At 44.5% G+C, this 20,217-nt stretch overlaps 1 pseudogene; it reads left to right on the plus strand.

The window, feature by feature from the left end:
• The first annotated feature begins 7,750 nt into the window (after positions 1-7,750).
• On the plus strand, positions 7,751-18,648 carry LOC123458650 (annotated as a pseudogene).
• Positions 18,649-20,217: the final 1,569 nt, after the last annotated feature.

A 20,217-nucleotide genomic window follows, 5' to 3' on the forward strand; every position in this document is an offset into this window, starting at 1 on the left:
AACACCAAAACAAATAAATGGATGGATGAATTAGATAAATAAACTCAGAGAGCTCAAAACATCAAGTCATGCAAGGCAAATTGACCCAAGATCTCCAGTTGCAAATAAGAAAGCAGTGAGTACAACAGGTTCTTTGGGTACCTTATCTTATCATTCAGTCTTCCTGAACTGCCAGAGGCCTCCAGGAGATTCCCACTTCTGACAGCAGACCTGTTCACATGTTAAAAGGGCACATGAAAACTTACAAGTTTGAAATGACAATAAATACTGGCAAGGATATGGAAAAAGAGGAACCCTTCTACAATGTTGGTGGGAATGCAATCTGGTACAACCATTGTGGAAATCAGTGTGGAGGTTCCTGAAACAGCAAAAATAGATCTACCATATGACCCAGCTATACCACTCGCAGGCATATATCCTAAGGACTTGTTGCACTGCCTTAGAGATACTTGCTCAACCATGTTTATTGCCACTCACTTCACAATAGCTAGGAAATAGAACCAGCCTAGATGTCCCTCAACTGATGAGTGGATAATGAAGATGTGGCACATTTACACAATGGAGTTCTATTCAGTGGTAAATAAAAATGAAACTGTGAAATTTGTAGGAAAATGGGTGGATCTAGAACGGATTATACTTAGAGAGGTAACTCAGGCCCAGAAAGCCAAATGTCACATGTTCTCTCTCATATGCGGATCCTAGTTACAAATGTTTGGACTTCCATGTGAATTGAAATAACACTCAGGAGCAGAGACCAATAAGCTAGAAAGGGGATCTAAATGGCATAGAAAGAGAGGGAGGAGGGGGAAGTTAAGAGGATGCCATTATATATATGTAAGTAAAAGAACAGATTTCTGAGGGTGGAAAGACCTAAGTGAGGTTAGGGAAAGAGATTGAGTAGAGGAAAGGTGCAAGGGTGGGGGGGGGGGCTAATCAAAATCTAAGAGGTATGAATAAATCAGATGGAAAACTACTTTTTTGGACATTGGAACACCCAGAAGCCATAAATTGTTACTAGAAAATTTTCAGTGCCAGAGATGGGATATCTGCCAGTGAGTTATTGGTTAGGGAGGTCCCTGATGCCCCCAAAACATTACAGGCCACTGCCCAGGTTCTTGGTTTCCCATCAGGAATAGATTGCAAGACCCTATTGCTGAAGACTCCACATACTTGGGCTGCAAGGTCACTGAGAAATCCTGCTGGAACTGAGTTAAAAACCTCCTCCATGTAGACCAGCTGACAGAAAACTGGAAAAAGCTATTCTTCATGCAGTTCAGTGGGAGAGAGAGAAATCACCAGTGGAGATAAACAACATGGACACTGCAAGCCTTAAATTTGACCAGCCAGGCCAAATGAGCCAATGGGTGCAATACCGGCATGTCTGTTATGGGGGAAACCAACCACTCTCTAATTGGACTGGAGGCCTGTTCCATGGGAGGGAATACATGACCAATACTAAAAACCTATGACAGAGGGAGTCATGAAGCCCTAGGGATGTAATGTCTGCTGGTGCCTGGCGAAATGTATATACCATGCTCACCAAACTGTCTGGTAAGCACTTTTCGCAATGTCCATACCCATATATTAATGCTACTCTCACTTTTGGTTAAATAATCTTCTTTTTTCAGATGGCAGTGACCTTATGACTCAGAAGGCATTGTGGTGCTGAGAAGAAGTGACAGAGGAGTGCTCAGCACTAAAACATCTCTATTATATCTTCCAAGGCTCAGGGTCCATTGTGGAAGAGGTGGTGGAAAGAATGCAAGAGCCAAAGGAAGAGTAGGATTCCTTGCAACATGCTCCTCCAGACACAAAATGGCCTGGATATCCATGACATCACAGTGCCTGACACTACCTACATATGACCATCATAATAGGAGGAAAAGACAATGACATCAAAATAAAAGAGAGATTGATTGAGAGGGGGAAAGAATATGATGGAAAGTGGAGTTGCAAAGGGGAAAGTGCTGGGGGGGGGGGCAATTACCATGGTGTATTGTCTATAATTATGGAAGTTTTCAATAAAAAACTTTAAAATAAGTTTTTAAAAACTTACAAGTTTTTTCATACAGGCAACAGATCATGAGCTGAACAATAACTGATTAAAGAACATCAGCACTCCACTGTGAAGGTAGAGAGAACAGAATTCTTACAAGGTGCTCATGGAAGTAAGGCAGGCCTTCTGGATAAGTTAAATGGAAGACCCATGATGAAAGGTTTGTGGTTTTTTCTTGGCAAACTTTTCATTTAGAAGTTAGCTGGAAGTATGCATCTGTCATCCCAGCACTCAGGAGAGAAAAGAAGGGCAAGTTTGAGGCCAGCCTGGACTACATAGAGAGCTCTAAGCCAACATAACAAGATACTGTCTCCAAAACAAAATGTAATCGGCTATATAGAGTTCACTAGTAGTGTTGACATACAAGGGCAATTCAGATCATAGATTCTGTAGCTAGACTGCGTGAGTCCACATCCCAGGAGAGCCACATAGCACTGAAGTAACTGAGGCGAGTTAAGTTCTGTCTGCCTGTGTGTCTCCTCGTCTCCAAAATGGAGACAATACTGGCACCTGTGGTATAGTGAGGAATAGTCAATGTTTCTGTCTGATGGGGACCTGCCATGTGGGCTGCACGCTATCACTTCCTTCATATAATACAGCAGTAGGCAAATGCATTCATAGTGAACAAATGACTATGCATAGAGAGATCAGAAAATGTATGTAGCCATAGATGCAGAATTCAGGGATGAACCACTGTCTTCAGTGATGACGTCCATGACCAGAAGTGTCCAGGACTGACAAAATCTCTGCTTGCTTGTTGCTTCCTACTCTTCCATTATGTCTGTCTGCAAAGTCCTCCTAGCTGCCTTTATTAGTAATTCAACATTTGATGTTTCATACCCATTCTTCTCAGTCCCATCATGCCTTGGGGTCTCAGTAGTGTTCTGCATTTGCAATAGAGCAATATTCCCACTTCAGTTATTTTTGTTTTAGCAGCTACTGCATGAGGCTCAGTATTGGTGGAATGCATCTTCCCATAGTCCCTTCCAAAGCTTTGCTCCAGACTATGACTTTGTTACCTGCAGCCTATTCAATATCTGCCATGGGAACACTGTGTCAGAGACAGACAGACAGACACCCTGTGCCTTTCCACAATGTCAGAATTGTTTGAACACCAATAAATCCCCAAGTTGCACTGAATTCCTTTACTGCAATTCATCAAGCAAGCCTAATTTCCCTCGACAGCTGGCCAAGGCAAACATAGGTCCCTTGTGCTAACCTTAACTGTTGTCATCCACCAACATTAACTTTCACATTAATCAGCACAGAGTACATATATGCGTGTGTACAGTGTGCATTACAGAATGGCTACAAGGGGGCTGAAGAGGCTGTTGAAGAGCTCAAAGTGTCCAAAGAAGCCTTGGTGAGAGGCAGAAGCTGGATACAGATGCAAAGAGTTGAACTGAGCTTCAGGGTCCAGTCAAGGCAACTCAGCAGGCTGCAAGACCCTGTAGGCTACAGAGGCAAGGAGAGAACTGGGTCTAGATGACGATATGGGAGGATGGACAGACATTGGAGTGTCAAGGCGTGATAGGAATGAGCAGAACGGGTATGAAACATCAAATATTGACTGACTTATAAAGGCAGGATGTATTGGCGGACGGTAGGAAGCTCCATGTCTTTTGATCCCTTGAGGCACATGCTGGGAGACCAGGTAACAGTCTGGTGGAGGTCATAGCCATCATGGTGTGAAGTGTCCTTCTCTTTATGGGACCCAGGTGGGGATGTTGTACTCTTCCCTGGGTCAGGTTTTGGAAAGTTTTCAGGGCTGATTTTCCTGATATGACATTAATGAGTCCATGTGTTCAAATGTCATATGGCCCCAATTTACTTTTATAGTACTGATGCAGGATCCGGGGGCTCAGGAGGGGTCCTACAAATTTATGAATCCCAATTTTGGGTCCTGTCCTATATTTAACAAAGAATTGATAAAAGTGGACTCAAGAAAGACAAATTGTGAGTTACTGAGTTTATTGAAGGAGAAATCGCAAATTGTGGGATTTATTTAAAGGACATTGGAACCTAGGGAGAGGGCTAAAGCAGTCACAAGCATGTGGAAGGTAAGAAATACTCACTCAGGTGGAAAACACAGCAGAGTACATTAGATCTACTTAAGAGAAATTGTTGTTGTTTTTTTTTTTTTTAGGGAAAGACTAGAGTGGAGTCACAGCATGTGGAGGATAAAACCTAGGAGCTTGTATAGGAGCAAGCCCCCTGAGCCTCCCTGTGGAAGAAAGTTAAGAGGGTAAGTGGGGGCTGGGGAAATGGCTTAGCGGTTAAGGCACAGGGAGGGAGGGGCGGGCAGGCAGGCAGACAGAGAGCGAAAGAGGAATGGGCGCGCCAGGGCTTCCAGCCACTGCAAACGAACTCCAGACGCGTGCACCCCCTTGTGCATCTGGCTAACGTGGGTCCTGGGGAACCGAGCCTCGAACCGGGGTCCTTAGGCTTCACAGGCAAGCGTTTAACCACTAAGCCATCTCTCCAGCCCGAATAGTTTTTTTTTTTTTTAAGGTGACATTTGGGCTAGAGGGATGGCTTAGCAGCTAAGACACTTGCCTGCAAAGCCAAAGGACTCAGGTTCAACTCCCCAGGACCCATGTAAGGCAGATGTTACAGTGGCACATGCTTCTAGAGTTCATTTGCAGTGGCTGGAGGCCCTGGCGCTCTCTCTCTCTTTTTCTTTTTCTCTCTCTTTCTCTAGTTATACCCACGGTTACCCTGAGTTTAGAGAAACTTCACAGGTAGCAGGCTCAGAGTTTAGCAGAAATGCCCAGGTGGTAGCTTTAAAGCGTAAGGGAAATACACACAGTGTACATTCAGAAACCAGAGTAAAATCACACACGTAATTGAAGTGAGAAGTTACCCAAAGTATAAAATAAGAGGCAAGCTGAAAAGCTACTCAGGCCAAGGAACAGTACCTCTGCTCTCCCCTCACCCCACCTGGAAGCCAGACTCGTGTGTAACCCTGTGACCAGAACAAGAGGAGAGGCAGAGAGAGGGGGCCTGGAAAAAGCATGGACAGGCCTTTATCGTCAACTGAAAACGGGTTCTTTGTCAGCAAGGGGAAGACTCTATTGGCTTGCAGATTCGAACTCCAGGGCCGGTCCACCTGGGTAGTGAGGCTGCCCGGCTAGGCAGCATGCGACCCCGTGGGCAGCAGAGGGCACTGCGGTTGTTGCAACTGAGTCTCAGTCAACTGTGAGATCCGTTACTGCAAGGAGGGGTGACACATGGGATTCCAAAGAGGAACCTCTGGGCTTCTGTCCCTAAGTAAAATGTCCTAAAAGAAGCTAAGCTTTCTCCTGATTCTCCTACATTTTGAATTTTGAATTTTAGGAACACACTGTTGATCAAATCTGTGCCTTGTGGGTGATGCCAAGGACAGAGTGCTGTTCACGTGCCTCCGCCTGTGCAGGCAAAATGCAGCCAAATGCCGCTTGTAAAATAGACTCTCTCGGGCTAAGAGAAAGCTGGAAAAACTGCTGTTCGGCCCAATGTGGAGTAACTTAGAGCAGGGAACTCCACTGCTCTCCCCAGCAGTGGGATGTGGACAGTGCCCGTGGCTGAGTGACAAGCGCTGAGGTAGAACCACAGGGCAACAAAGGAACCCAGAGAGGGGGCACAGGGGTCTTGAGGATTTGGATCCTTGTTTCAGAATGCAGCTGTGTCTGTGATGTGTAGAAACCAGCTAAGAGGACAAGGGAAAGTCAACACAAAACCTTCAATACAGAGAAAAGGGCCTAGAAGCACATTTCCTGTTCTATTATGGAAAAAAAAAAAAAAAAGCAACTCCATGTCACCAATTGTTAGCAGCCACAGAAGCACAGGGGATCTGGGGGTGGATCTATTTCAATGCTCCTTCAAAGTACCCTTGTTCTCTGATCACAAATAAAAGCCCAAGAACTGTTTTGCTTTCTTGTGCATGAAGTAAACAGATCCTCCCACACCACCTGACATTTATACAGAGGCAAGAGACAATGCTGATCACGTGAAAACTGGAAAGCTGGGGAGGGGGCTGAAGAGAATGGATTCATCTGAAGGGCTCTGGAGTAGGAAAAATAAAAGCTGTTATTAACTTTTTGTCAAAAGTCTGCCTGGCCTGTGCTTTGCTGTCATTGGATCACTGACCAATGATGTAAGCTGGAGTGACCAGGGAGTTCCTGTCCGCGTTAAGCATCCTGGACACCGGTCACAGGCTGCTGACCAAGTGCACACGAGAACCTTCTGAGATGGAGTCCCGTAGCTTTGTCAGGTAGTTTGGGGTGACTGGGTGCTGCAACTGAAAAGGAGAAATGTCCATAAGTCTTCCCTTGCAATCTCCATCTTACTAGAGATCAGAGAAGGATCTCTTCTGTCCTTATCTCTTGACTAAAGGAGTTTCCTAGATTTCTTTTTCCACAAACAACCCGAGCTCTACCTGGAAGGGAGTTCCCCTTTCCTAGAGTCTAAATCTGACTCTGGCATTGTGGTTGGTTAAGTTCTGCCCCAAAACGTGGCTTCTTAAATTTTTTTGTTGTTGTTTATTTTATTTATTTATTATTTGAGAGCTACAGACAGAGAAAGAGGCAGAGAGAGAAAGAGAGAGAGAGAATGGGTGCGCCAGGGCTCCCAGCCACTGCAAACGAACTCCAGACGCGTGCGCCCCATTGTGCATCTGGCTCACGTGGGTCCTGGGGAGTTGAGCCACCAACCGGGGTCCTTAGGCTTCACAGGCAAGCACTTAACTGCTAAGCCATCTCTCCAGCCCACGTGGCTTATTAAGCCAGCCCCTAACCCAAACCAATCAGCCCTCCCTCTGGCTCATCTGAAACTGAAGGTAAGGCCCACCGCAACAAGATCATAAGCAGATGCTTACCAGGTGGGCAGCTCTTTCTCTCTCTCTCCCCCCCACCTCTTTGCTGGCTGTTCATCTCTCCTGAATTTCCAGACCCTGGTAAACTCCCCGCACCCCAACACTCTACTCCCACATGCGCTGTCTACCCCCTCCTACCTCCCCATTGCAGGAGCTCTCAGCACTTTCTTCTCTTTCCTCTCTAGATCCCCTTTCGGGGTCCAGGCTCAGGCTCACTTCCCCCGTGGGCTCGGGGCCCCTGGGGTGCACCCGCTGTCCCTTCCTGGTTCTCAAGCCCTCACACTTCCTCATATCCCTGATACTCATTTCTGAATAAAATGTAATTATTTAATAATTATCCATCTCAGCCTGGTTTGCCTCAATTCTTTGGGTAAATACAAACACAAACTAGGGGTTTAGAGTTCAAGAACCTTCCTGAACCCCCAAAACCGTTACACTTCCTACCACGTTTACAAAGTAGACCTAATGTATTTGGGGAAATGCTCCTTCCCCTCATCTTTTCTTTTCTTTTTTATTAAAGTATTTTTCATTTATTTATTTGACAGAGAAAGAGGGAACAAGAGACAGAGGGAGAGAGACAGAGGAAGAACGGGTGCACCAGGGCCTCCAGCCACTGCAGACGAACTCCAGACACATGCACCTCCTTGTACATCTGGCTAACGTGGGTCCCAGGGAATTGAACCCGGGTTCTTTGGCTTTGCAGGCAAATGCCTTAACCACTAAGCCATCCCTCCAGCCCCATCTTTTCTTCCTGAACTTTGACCTCTACTGAGATGCTCAGTAGTTTATATCTTGAGTTGAGCATGCTCAGAAATGTGCTTGCCCCGAAGTGCTCTCCCGGTATGAATGTGTACAGCAGCCTGGCTCAGCAGAACCCCAAGGCTTCTGTTGTTCGGGAGGGGTGTTGCTTTGGAAATGACGCCCATGCTTTCCTTTTGCGGGTAGTAAATACTTCTCAACTCGATTAGGTCTTGGCCTTGATGATTTTGGCTTTGTGCTCACCAAGATGTAAGCCTAATGCATTCACTTACATAAGCACAAAGCCAGAGGCAGGGTGAAGAGAGGCCCAAAGGAAAGCACAGAGAGACAAAATCCAGATCCCAAGATCTGGATCACTTACATCTGTGGTTGGGATATCGGGCAGTTGAAAAATTCCCGGAATTGATGTATGTGTGGCCACAGGAGAGAGTGGCTTCCAAGGAGTAAAAGTCACCAAAGATGACTCCACATCTGATGAGGCTGCAAGAAGAGGTAACAGACAGACATAATGGAAGCCAGCATGTCTGTGTGAGACACTGAGAGCTGTGTGCATGCTTTGGTCCCAGGTTTCATCCTGCAGTGCCTCAAATCTCCTATCCCCCTGTTCCTCCTGGATTCTGGGGCACAGGAAAGTTTAGGGATCTCCGGGAAGCAAATTTAAGTCTGAGAGTGCACATGCTAAGCTCGGATTAAATCTTAGGCAGTTGCATGGATTTGATGGCTGGGCCCAGGAGAGGCTACAAGTCAGAGAAGTGCAGTGCACTCTGCCACGGATGTCTGCACACATACTCCCACGTAAGCCCGAGGTGCCCTGGATCTCAGTGGGGGCTGGAAGACACAGGAGATGAAAAGACCAATGGGCAAGACTGCAGATGCTTTCCTAGTCCTTTTATTTCATCCACCAGTCCACTCCAAGTCCCAATCGACCCTGTGGTTGGGGGACCTGGCCACCAGATCCTTAAGGAACATGGTAGGCCCTGTGTTTGAACCTGTGTCTTTAAATCTTCCGATTTCAATCCTTATTCCATGTCTACACAGACAAGGACCGCTTCCAGGAAAGAACTGCCTCACTGCCTCTCATTCAGGACACATTCCCTGATACCAGTACTCAATTCCTGCTCCATAAACAAATGAATGGATGTGAGCGTTGGAAGACAATGCTTTGCCCCGCGCCCCCCAATGGAATAAGTGGGTAAATTCCAAGAAGCCCAGAGAAGATAACTCTTTTTTTGAAAAATTTTTTGGTTTATTTTTATGTATTAATTTGAGAGCGACAGACAGAGAAAGAGGCACAGAGAGAAAGGGAGAGAGAGAGAGAGAGAGAGAGAGAGAGAGAGAGAGAGAGAGAGAGAGAATGGGCACATCAAGGCCTCCAGCCACTGCAAAGGAACTCCAGGATGCATATGCATGTGCCACCTTGTGCATCTGGCTTATGTGGGGACTGGGGAATCGAGCCTTGAACTAAGGTCCTTAGGCTTTACAGGCAAGCGCTTAACTGCTAAGCCATCTCTCCAGTCCCCAGAGAAGCTAACTCTTGATGCCTGCACGGTCTGTAAGGGGCATTGCATTCAGGCACATAAGAGATTTACAAGAGCCCCTTCCACCTTCCTGCTATCCCCACTGCCATGGTAAGGTTTCCTGTAGGGCCCTCCTGCTATTCCTGTCCCCTCTACTATGATTCCTGTCCTCTCCTTCAATTCATGTCCCCTTCTCCTGTCATTCCTCCCTCCTATTCCTGCCATGCCTATCTACCTTCTGGACAGAGGCTAGGATGGTTCTGATAATTCCTGCCATGCCTATCTATGAACTGGACAGAGACTAGAGAGGTTATGATAATTCCTGCCTCGCCTATCTACCTACTGGACAGAGGCTAGGGCAGTTCTGATAATTCCATGCATATCTACCTACCGGACAGAGGCTAGGGAGGTCATGATAATGCACCTCTAGCCAAAGGAGCTGCAGCATGCCCAAAAGCGCAAGAAAAACAAAATGCTGCCTGAAAGCCGCCACGGTATAGTGACTGAATGCTGGCTAACTCCTAGTTACCCTGTCTCATCTGGTCCTGAGCTACCTAGGACACTGCAGGTTTTATACAACCCTGGACCCATACCAGGGTTTTCTACAGACTCCTCCCACACCTGTTCTTACCAGTAAGTCTTCCCTGGACTGTCATTCACCTAACCACCCACGGCCAGCTCTGACTAGTCACACATATACATACCTCTATGCATGCACATGGGAAGGCAAGATTGAAGTATGTGGCCAAAACCCTCATGGAGGATCATGGAACCACATGAAGCCCATGCAGAGAATGGTAGGAAGCCAAAGAAAACAGAGACCATCAAGGGCTTAAGACAACAAAGACATGTAGAAAGAGGCAAAGCCCTTAAGCTTGAATTCAGATCAACCACTTATGAGGAGGGTCATCTTGTACGAGTTACTTAATTTAAGATCCAGGCTCCCAGAATTAAATCACACATAATAATATTTACCTCCTTTTTAAGGTGGGTCAAGGACTGAATGCATAAATCGTTTCAAAATACAGAAGACAATGCAAAGTCAATACCTAACATTTTGAACAGCTTCTAAAGCACTGAGCTTGAGAGAATGTTTCACCTGAGGCTACTTAAATTGTCAGTTGGTTGGAGGGCTGTGGGTGGAAAACAGAACCCCCAAATCTGAAGCAAGTTTACTGCCACCTGCTGGCATAAGAGAATTTGAGCATTCACTTGCAAAGGATGGCTCTGAAAGGATCTTCTGGGCCCTTTGAATTGTAGCCTCTCTCCTGGGGCCTGGGCTAGGTGCTTTGCTTGAATGAACTGATCCACTTTCTCCTCCTTAGCTAGGCTCAAAGGCTGAGTAGAATGAAGCAAAACCCTTCCACCTAGTTGGCTTTGGCACAGATTGCAGTCCTGGGCATGGCTGCCAACTTCTAAGTAGAATCAAGGTGTACTAGGAATCTGGCCACCCCTTGCCTCCTCCCCGCCCTGCTCCCCACAGAAGCCAGCTCCTGCTAGCTCCAAGTCACCTCCAAACACCATCAAAACTTTCTCAGGCAAAGGACATATGATACAAGTACCTATCTCCACATAATCCTAAAAATCTACAGAAATGGTCATTAAAACTAAATAGAAGGCTGGAAAGATGACTTAGTGGTTAAGGTGTGTGCCTGTGAAGGCTAAGGACTCAGGTTCAATGTACTAGTACCCACGGTAAGCCAATGCACAAAGTGGAGCATGCATCTGGAGTTCATTTTCAGTGGCCAGAGGCCCTAGCCCGCCCATATTCTCCCTCCCTCCCCCCTTTCTCTTTCACTCTCTCTTAAATAAATCAATGGCCAGTTGTAGGGAGCTAATGCAGACGCCATTACAAGATGGCACTGGCTTCCTGCCAGTCTTGAGGTAAACAATTCCTTATTTAGGCAGCGCCTTGGCGCCAACCTCGCTTGAGGTTGCGCATGCACTTGACGCACCTTGTCCCAAGCCTATCCCGTGGCTCCTGTGGGCGGGTGAGCCTATGGCAGCCAATCAGCAGGCGCCCCGTAGTATTCTGCCCTATAAAAGCAGCTACACTCCTGCGCCCCTCGCCCCTCGCCATCAGCTTTCCTGTTAACCAAGAGGCTCTCCAATAAAGTGTGATCAAGAAGGATCTTCGTCTGGTGGTCGTTCTTCTCCTGCAGGACAGGGGGCTCGCCCCAGCCAGTAGATAAAACACTTTTCACTCAAGTGTGAACACATAAATTCAATCCCTATACCTCACATAAAAAGCCTGAAGGCCAAACGGACTTCTGCAATCCTAGTATGCTGAGGGCAACATGGGAGATGGGAGAATTTCCCAGAAGCTCATGGCAGAGAACAAGAGGGAGGTGAAGAGTGACATCTGAAAGTTGTCCTCTGACCTACACACACACACACACACACACACACACACACACACACACAGGATAGAGTCATAAGGGCACAGAGACAAGACAGCAAGATAGGCCATGAAAGGACTAGAATTTAGAATGAACTTTTGAAACCGGAAGTATATGAGGTGGTTGATAAATAGGCTGGCTTTAGACAACTGCAGCCAAATGCATACAAAAGTAACCTGGAAGGAAGGCACTAGGGTGAGCAGAATTGAAAACCAGGGTGGGAAAAGAGGTGATCCACATAGGTACTTTCCACTAAAAGCAGCGTGTCCTTCACTGTACCCCACTAAGTGCAGATGGTGAGTGCAGAATCATGCCTCAAGGTACCAACAAGGGCAACAACCATATTACCAGAAGGAGGAGCAAAGTGCCAATTCAGATTTCCTCGTGTTGATCCACAGGTACTGAGTGGACCTGTGTTAGCCTATTGGTTCCCAGCCTCAACACCCTTTGAGTCAAGTCTGGTAATTGATTTGCCCACCTACTCCAGAGTCAACCAACCTGCCTGTTTCATTCCAGAGAGCTGTAAGGAAGTCTATGCAGTATAAGTCCATCAAACCTACCCTTTTGCTGATAAGTGTGGATAGAAAACTTAAGCACCTGTATTTTAAAGGAAGTGAGCCATATAAGCAGGAAGGAGCATAAGAAATGAAAAAATTGAATTCAGAGAAAGCAAATGTTTTAAGCAAACAGATTGAATTATTTGTAAACTAGAGGAATATTGTACAAAATATGGATCCATGTATTCAAAATCAGGTTATTGTAGAAAGAAGACAATGAAATGATAAAAAGTAACAAGAATTCAATATAATTTCTCAGTTAAAAATAGAAGACAAGGTTGTATATATCTATAACCCCATACTTGGGAGGTTGAGGCAGGAGGATTGTGAGTTCCAGGCCAGCCTAGCCTACATAGCACAACTTTGTCTCACTAATAATAAAAAGAACACCAAGAGAAGAGATTAAGAGAAAGAGATAAAGTTGAAGAAATCTTTCAGAATGCATAAGAAAAGAAAAGAAGAGAGCTGGAAAGATGGTTCAATAGTTAAGGCACTTACTTGCAAAGCCTAATGACCCAGGTTCTATTCCCCAGTACCCATGGAAAGCCAGGTACAAAGCGTCACATGCACTGGCAGCTGCTAGAGGCCCTGGTGCACAAATTCTATCTCTGTCTGTCTCTCTTCTCTCTCTCTTTGCAAATAAATAAATAAAATATTTTTCAAAAGAGAAGAAAATGTGAAGAGAAAGATAAGAAATATAGACAATCTCAACATAGAGAAATGAAGAAATAAAATACAACTAATTAAAGAAAGGAAAAGAAACTTTCCCAGATTTAGGGAATATATTTGTGATGAAAATTGACATTCCTAGTCATCCTTCCATCTAACCTATGATTCAATTTTAATATATAGAGCATAGGCCATAAATTAGCCTTAAGAATCCTAGAAGCTTCATTTCCTTTTGACACAATGAGCTCCAATCTAGCTCTGAAATGCCTATCTTGAGGATTCTTAATGTAAAAAAGAAGTATATCTTCCTCTTGGGTTGGTTTCTATCTGCAGTTTTTTGTTATACGTAATGAACCAAATGCTAAACTCTACCATCATTCAATGTGGTATTAGCAACCATCTGTGGTTAATTATAAATATAAATTAAGTTTAAAAGAAAAAAAGCTATGTTTCTCAGTCTCACTGGTGACATTGTTAATGTCCAGTTGCCACTCCAATAGCACACAGAGCAGATATGGACAGCCCTGCCCTACTGAACGCAGGCCATGCCCACAAATGTTTTAGTGCGCTTGTGAAGGACAGACACACTCTCTTCTCTCCGAGAGAGCTGACAGAACACATGACTGTAGATATCAGAAGGGAGTTAGGATGACACATTGAAAATCACATGGCTTAGATAGGGTGACCCCTGCAGAGCTGGAAGAAGAAAAACTCAAGTTGTGCTCAGGAGCATCAAGTGGTGTGAGTGGCGACAGGATTGGCTACTATTCTGGAGGAGCTTGAAGGGGAAGGCAAGGGTCTGGTATTTAAAGGGCAAGCATGGGAGTGGGGTGGCATGGGAAGTTTCCAGATAGAGGGATACTGCTAGGATACTAATGCAGGGAGAATGGATGTGGGAGTGGAACGGGAAGTAGTTTGCGTATTAACACAAAGACTCCAAACTAAAAGGTAATGAGGCAGAACCTAGAATGAAGGAATTAAGGATGAGGCACCTCAACAGCAGATCCTATAGGATTTTCCAAATGTCTTTCTAGAAATGACTACAGTGAGGAAGGAAGCCAAGATGTCCCCAAAGCCTCTGGGCTTAGAGGTCAAGAAGATAGTTTGACTACAACAGGGGAGTAAGGAAGAACTCTGTGAAGCGGAGTTTGAGGCACCTGGTATGTATTTTTTTACAACATCAGGCAGAAGTCATGGATGTGGCAACCTTTATTCTAGAGTTAAGAGAATAAATACAAGTAGCCAAAAATATATGGAGAAAATGCTATCGCAGCTATGAGAAATCAAAACTACAGTGAAGGCTGGAGAGATGGCTTAGCAGTTAAGGTGCTTGTCTCTGAAGCCTAAGAAATCACGTTCAAATCTCCAGGTCCTACATAGCCAGATGCACAGTGGCGCAAGCATGCAATGTTGCACATACTCCACAAGGGGGCGACCACATCTGGAGTTCTTTCACAGTAGGCTGAAGGTCCTGGCACACCCATTCTCTCTCTTTCCCTCTTTCTCTGTCTCAAAAATGAATTAAAAAAAAAAAAAACTACAATAAGATATCATTGGTTCATAGAGAATGGCAATAAAGAAGTAGAGAAAATAAATGTTCACACCTTGTAAATGGCAATATAAATGAATGTAGCCATTATGGAGAACAACATGAAGGTGCCCCCCAAAAACTTTATATGCATATAAATATTAATATTAATAAATATTAAAATGATCATAAATAATTATAATCATAAATAAAATAATTATAAATAATTAATATTAATACTATACATATAGTGTTAAAATGAAGTACTGTTCAGCCATAAAGAAGTTCTGTGCTTTGCAGCAAAATGGGTGGAAGTAGATGATATTATGTGAAATAAGCTACACACACACACACACACACACACACACACCCCTCATATTCTTTCCCACTGTGAAAGTGAAAGATTGAAAAGAAAATGGCTCAGAGAGTAAGAATATTTGTTACACAAGCATGCGGCCCTGAGAGGGCCTTAATTTGATCCTCAGCTCCCACATAAAAAAGCCCTGTGTGGCGACATACTCCTTTAACCTCAATCGTGGGGCAGAGGAGGGGGTTGGAGGTGCGGAGACAGGAGAACTGCTGTGGTTTCCTGGTCAGCCCATCAGTAAGAGACTCCAACTCAGGGAAACAACGCAGGACAGTGATAGAGGAGGACACTCAACGTCCTCCTCATGTGCATGGGACACACACTTCTGCTTCCACGTGTGTATACAATACATATACATACCACAGACCATGTGACACATACTATATCAGCACACACGAGTCATCCTAAAAGTACAAGAGTGATTACAAGAGGCTGGAAAGTGAGGGAAGGGTAAAGTGAAAGGGCCTAGAGTTGACAATATGCATATATGAAGATATGACACTGTATCCCTTTAACAAAACAATCCCCCATTAATATGTACTTTTTTTATTTTTAGTTTTTCAAGGTAGGGTCTCACTCTAGCTCAGGCTGACCTGGAATTCACTATGTAGTCTCAGGGTGGCCTCGAACTCACGGCGATCCTCCTACCTCTGCCTCCTGAGTGCTGGGATTAAAGGCGTGTGCCAACACTCCCAGCTTAATATGTACTATTAGTATACATTAAGAAAAAAACTCCAGGGGCTGAAGAGATGGCTTAGCAGTTAAGCACTTGCCTGTGAAGCCTAAGGACCCTAGTTCAAGGCTCGATTCCCCAGGACCCACATAAGCCAGATGAACAAAGTGGCGCATTCATCTGGAGTTCATTTTCAGTGGCTAGAGGCCTTGGGGCACCCATTCTCTCCCTCTCTCTCTCTCTCTCTCTCTCTGCCTCTTTCTCTGTCTGTCTTCCCTCTCAAATAAATAAAGATAAACAAAAAAAATTTTTTTAATCTCCAAAATGGACTGGAGAAATGGTTCAGCAGTTAAAGGCACTTGCTACAAAGCCTGATGGCCTGGGTTTGATTCTCTAGAACCCACAAAGAGCCAGATGCACAAAGTGGCACATGTGTCCTGGAATTCCTTTGCAATGATGGGAGGCCCTGGCATGCTCACTTGCTCACTTGCTCACTCTCTCTGCTTCAAAATATACAAAAATATTTTGAAAACACAAAAGTGTTATTTTTTTTTAATGTTTAAGTCAAAATCATTGGAGTTATGAGATCTCTGAGAGAAACAAAGTGTTTTTAAGTAAAGCTTCTAAAGATAGTCTCAGGGGCTGAGGAGATGGATCAGGGTTAAAGGTGCTTGTTTGAAAAACCTGCCAACCTTGAGAATGGAGAGATTGCACAGTGGTTAAGGTGCATGCCTACAAAACCTAAGAACTTGGGTTAAATTCCCCAGTGCCCACTTAAGCCACATTCACAAAGTGGTGCATGCATCTGGAGTTCGTTTGCAGTGAATAGAGATCCTGGAATGCTCATTTCTTTCTCTCTTTCTCTCAGAAATAAACAAAATATTTTTTTTTAAAGTTTTAAAACCTGCCAACCTTGATTAGATTCCCCAGTACCTACATAAAGCCAGATGCCCAAAGTGGACCATGTGTGTAAGTGTGTTGGCTGCTGTGGGAGACCCTGGCACTATTCATTCTCTCTCTCCCTATTCCCCCTCTCTGCCTCTCTTTCACAAATAAGTAAAAAAAAAAAAAAAATTTAAATATACAGTCTCAGAGGAAAAAAAAAAACGTGGGACAGACAAAAGAGCCAGAGAAGGTCAACATGTTGTCACAAAAAGGGGGGGGGGATGTAGAAATCAAGATAGAAAATGTTAGGGACTCCATGGAAGTTAGTGTTATGATACAACAGGAGCTTCAAATATTGCACAAGAGGCCAAGTGGATAGAGACAGAAAGGCTGTGACGGAGCCAGTGACAGCTTCTCCTGGCTCAGAAGGGTAGAAGTCCAGTGGTCCTGTCACAGGCCTTGTGGTCTATGTGTAGAAAATGAAAATAGACAGGAAATTTAGTTACAGATAGAAGGACAATAAAATCGAGATTGAGCTTTGGAAGCCATTGGGATTGTGTTAGGAGAGACCTGAAATGCTCTCATCTGTGACTGCTTTTCATGGCTGTGGTGGTTTGATTCAGGTGTCCCCCATAAACTTAGGTGTTCTGAATGCTAGGTTCCCAGCTGATGGAGATTTGGGAATTAATGCCTCCTGGAGGGAGTGTATTGTTGGGGGCGGGCTTAAGGGCTTTATAGCCAGGTTCCCCATGCCAGTGTTTGGCACACCCTCCTGTTGCTGTGGTCCACCTTATGTTGGCCAGGGGGCGATGTCCACCCTCTGCTCAGGCCAACGTTTTCCCCTGCCATCGTGAAGCTTCCCCTCGAGCCTGTAAGCCAAAATAAATCTCTTTTTCCCAGAAGCTACTCTTGGTTGGGTGATTTCTACCAGCAATGCGAACCGGACGGCAACAATGGCTCATGTATACCTAGTTGGGCATGCTAACGTGGTGGCAGCAAGGTCAGTCATCAGACAGCAGGGAGCTAATTGGCAGGTCAGCTCCCCCCCCCCGCCCCCGGCCCCCATCTATGCAGATACAGTCAAATCTTGTCTTTAGAACCGAGATTAAAAGGCTTAACAAAACTCATTTACCCTTCAAGTAAGAATGGAAAGAGAGAAAATGGAGGGAGGGAGGGAAGAAGGAAGTACAGAAGGCAGGCGGGGAGGGAGGAAGCAGGTATGGATGGAAGAGGAGCTAGGAGAGACACAAAACAAGTTGTGATCTGAAAGATATCAGAAAAGAACAATGAGAGTTCATACACAGGGCAGTGTCCAAAATTTCCAAACATATTTCCAAAACCCATATAGTATAGAAAGATAGTGTAGCAAGACCTCATGAACCTGGGCCTGATTCCTTTGCTTTCTTTCTTTTTCTAAAGCACATAGTCTTCCAGAGAGAGAGAGAGACTGCCTCCTCTAATATAGCTTCCTATTCTCTCCTTCCTTGTCCCACCATCTACCCTTAGCCCCTGGCCCTTCATCCTCTCTGTATCAGATGCCCACCTAGATCTCCCATTCATATTCTCTCTCTCTCTATCTCTCTCTGTCTCTCTTTCTGTTTCTCTTTAAGGAAATACAAACTTTCTGTAAAACTTATTTATAAACACAGTTTTATCAGACCCTGTTATATATTTTAAAAGAGAAAGAAAAGTTTTTCTCTAGTTTCTATAAAACAGAATATAATTGATTCTTCTGCTTGGCTTTCAGGGACCATGGGTCTCAGCCTTGATGACTGACACCTTTCAGTCATCTTTCCCTCTTGTCCTCACTTCTGGCTTACCTGAAATCAGACTGGTTTGACACACAAAAAAATATTTCCCATCCCATGTTCCTTTATTCAGATTTAATCCATCCTTCAAGAACCTTCATAAACTATTAGACTCCCAGTGATTTCACTAGCTGTAATATTTTTTCTCTCTCTCCCTCCCTCCCTCCCTCTCTCTCTCTCTCTCTCTCTCTCTCTCTCTCTCTCTCTCTCTCTCTCTCTCTCTCTCCCCCTCTCTCTATTTTAACCCAAAAGAGTGTTTCTTGGGTCTCAAAAGAGCCCTCGAGCAGGTAGGAAGCAGGCGTGGTTTCCTCTGTGCTTGATTCCTGTTCTTTGACTTCCACTGGTGTGTGCACTGGAAGTTCTGCCCCCACAAACAGATCTACTCGGACCAGCGCTTCCACAAGCACGGAGTACCGGCATCTTACCCAGAGGACTTTCCAAACAACTAGCTCAGCCCCATCTCATGCCTGAAGAGGAGTGGAGGAGACTTGGTGTTCAACAGAGTCCAGGATGGACTCCTTACATGATTCACGAGCCAGCTCCACACCTTTAGGCGACCTCTTCCAAAAGAACAGTAAAAATGAAGTACATCCGGGACCCTCAACTCTTCTTCCAATCGAATGTACATGTGTGTGTTCAAGGGTAGTACTCAGTGACCAATGTGCAAATGACCCCTCCGTTCCTGTGCCTGAGCTGTATTTTGCACAGCAACAGAAATCAGTTAAATGCAACTGCAAGTACATTATTGTTAAGGTGTTTAAGATAGTTGCTTTTTTATCAGTTTTTTTCTTAATTATAAGTGCCTGTTTGACTTTACCTGTTACTTTTGTTAAATAAAGTTTGTATGTTTCATTTCTTAAAAAGTGTTTTGTAGTGAGTAAAGAGCCAGGAATATCTACACCGCAGGAGCTCAAACTCATCTCCTCACCCTAAAACTGTGACTTCTGTCCATAAGCACATGTGTCAGTTTTCTGATGTGAAAATCCATCACAAACTTCATTCTATGTATTGATGACCATGCCACACAAGTCCATTCTTCACTACAGGGTGTAACCTGTTCACATATGTGGCCATTGCAAGGAGTCCATAAGCTCCTTGAGGACAAGGACACTGCTGGTCACACTTCTTGCATTGTGCTGAGAACATGCCATGTCATACGCACAACTGTTCAGACACTGAGGGGTTGAATTTTCTTGACCCATTTTGAGGTTGGGCCACATGACTTATTTTGAGGAATGAAATGTGATTAGAAAAGAAATTCACAAGCAGGTGTATATCAGAATTGATATGAATACACATCAGTGGGCTCCTTGAGTAATAAGATGTCCTGCTATTGAGCCATTTGAGCATATAGCATGATAGAAAAATAAACAATAAATTGTTGCTATGTGAAGTGGCTGACTAAGACTTGGAAGCTGTTTGCTTCTACAGGATCACCTGCCACCAAGAAAGCACCAAAACAATGGTTAAGATGGGAATACTGTTATACACACATACACACACACACACTGTTTTAAAAAATTAAATGTAGCCAGGCGTGGTGTGCACGCCTTTAATCCCAGGAGGCAGAGATAGGAGGATTGCTATGAGTTCAGGGCCACCCTGAGACTCTGTAGTGAATTCCAGGTCAGCCTGGGCTAGAGTGAGACCCTACCTCGAAAAAAAAAAAAAAACTAAATAAAATAAAATAAATCTACAGAACAGAATTTTTCTGGGTCTTTTGTTGTTGTTCATTTTGGTGGGGGAGAATCTTGCTAAGTACCCATGGCTTTTGGATGAAAGATATTCTGACAGCCCACACTTCCAGCCCCACATTGAGCCCATAAAAGGTGATAACTCCAAAATGGACTTTTTAAATTTTTTATTTATTTTAAAATAGAGAGGCAGATAAAGAATGGGTGCATCAGGGCCTATAGCCACTGCAAAAGAACTCCAGACACATGCACACCCCCTGGTGCATCTGGCTTATGTGAGTACTGGGGAATCGAATCAAACCTGGGTCCTTAGTCTTTGTAGGCAAACACCTTAACCCCTAAGTCATCTCTCCAGCCCAAAAGGTTATGTATTTTTAATAAATAAATTTCTTTTTTTTTGTTTGTTTGTTTTGTTTTTTCAAGGTAGGGTCTTACTGTAGCCCAGGCTAACCT

This window comes from Jaculus jaculus, chromosome 2 (genome assembly GCF_020740685.1).
Source record: "Jaculus jaculus isolate mJacJac1 chromosome 2, mJacJac1.mat.Y.cur, whole genome shotgun sequence".
In the NCBI taxonomy this organism is placed as follows: domain Eukaryota; kingdom Metazoa; phylum Chordata; class Mammalia; order Rodentia; family Dipodidae; genus Jaculus; species Jaculus jaculus.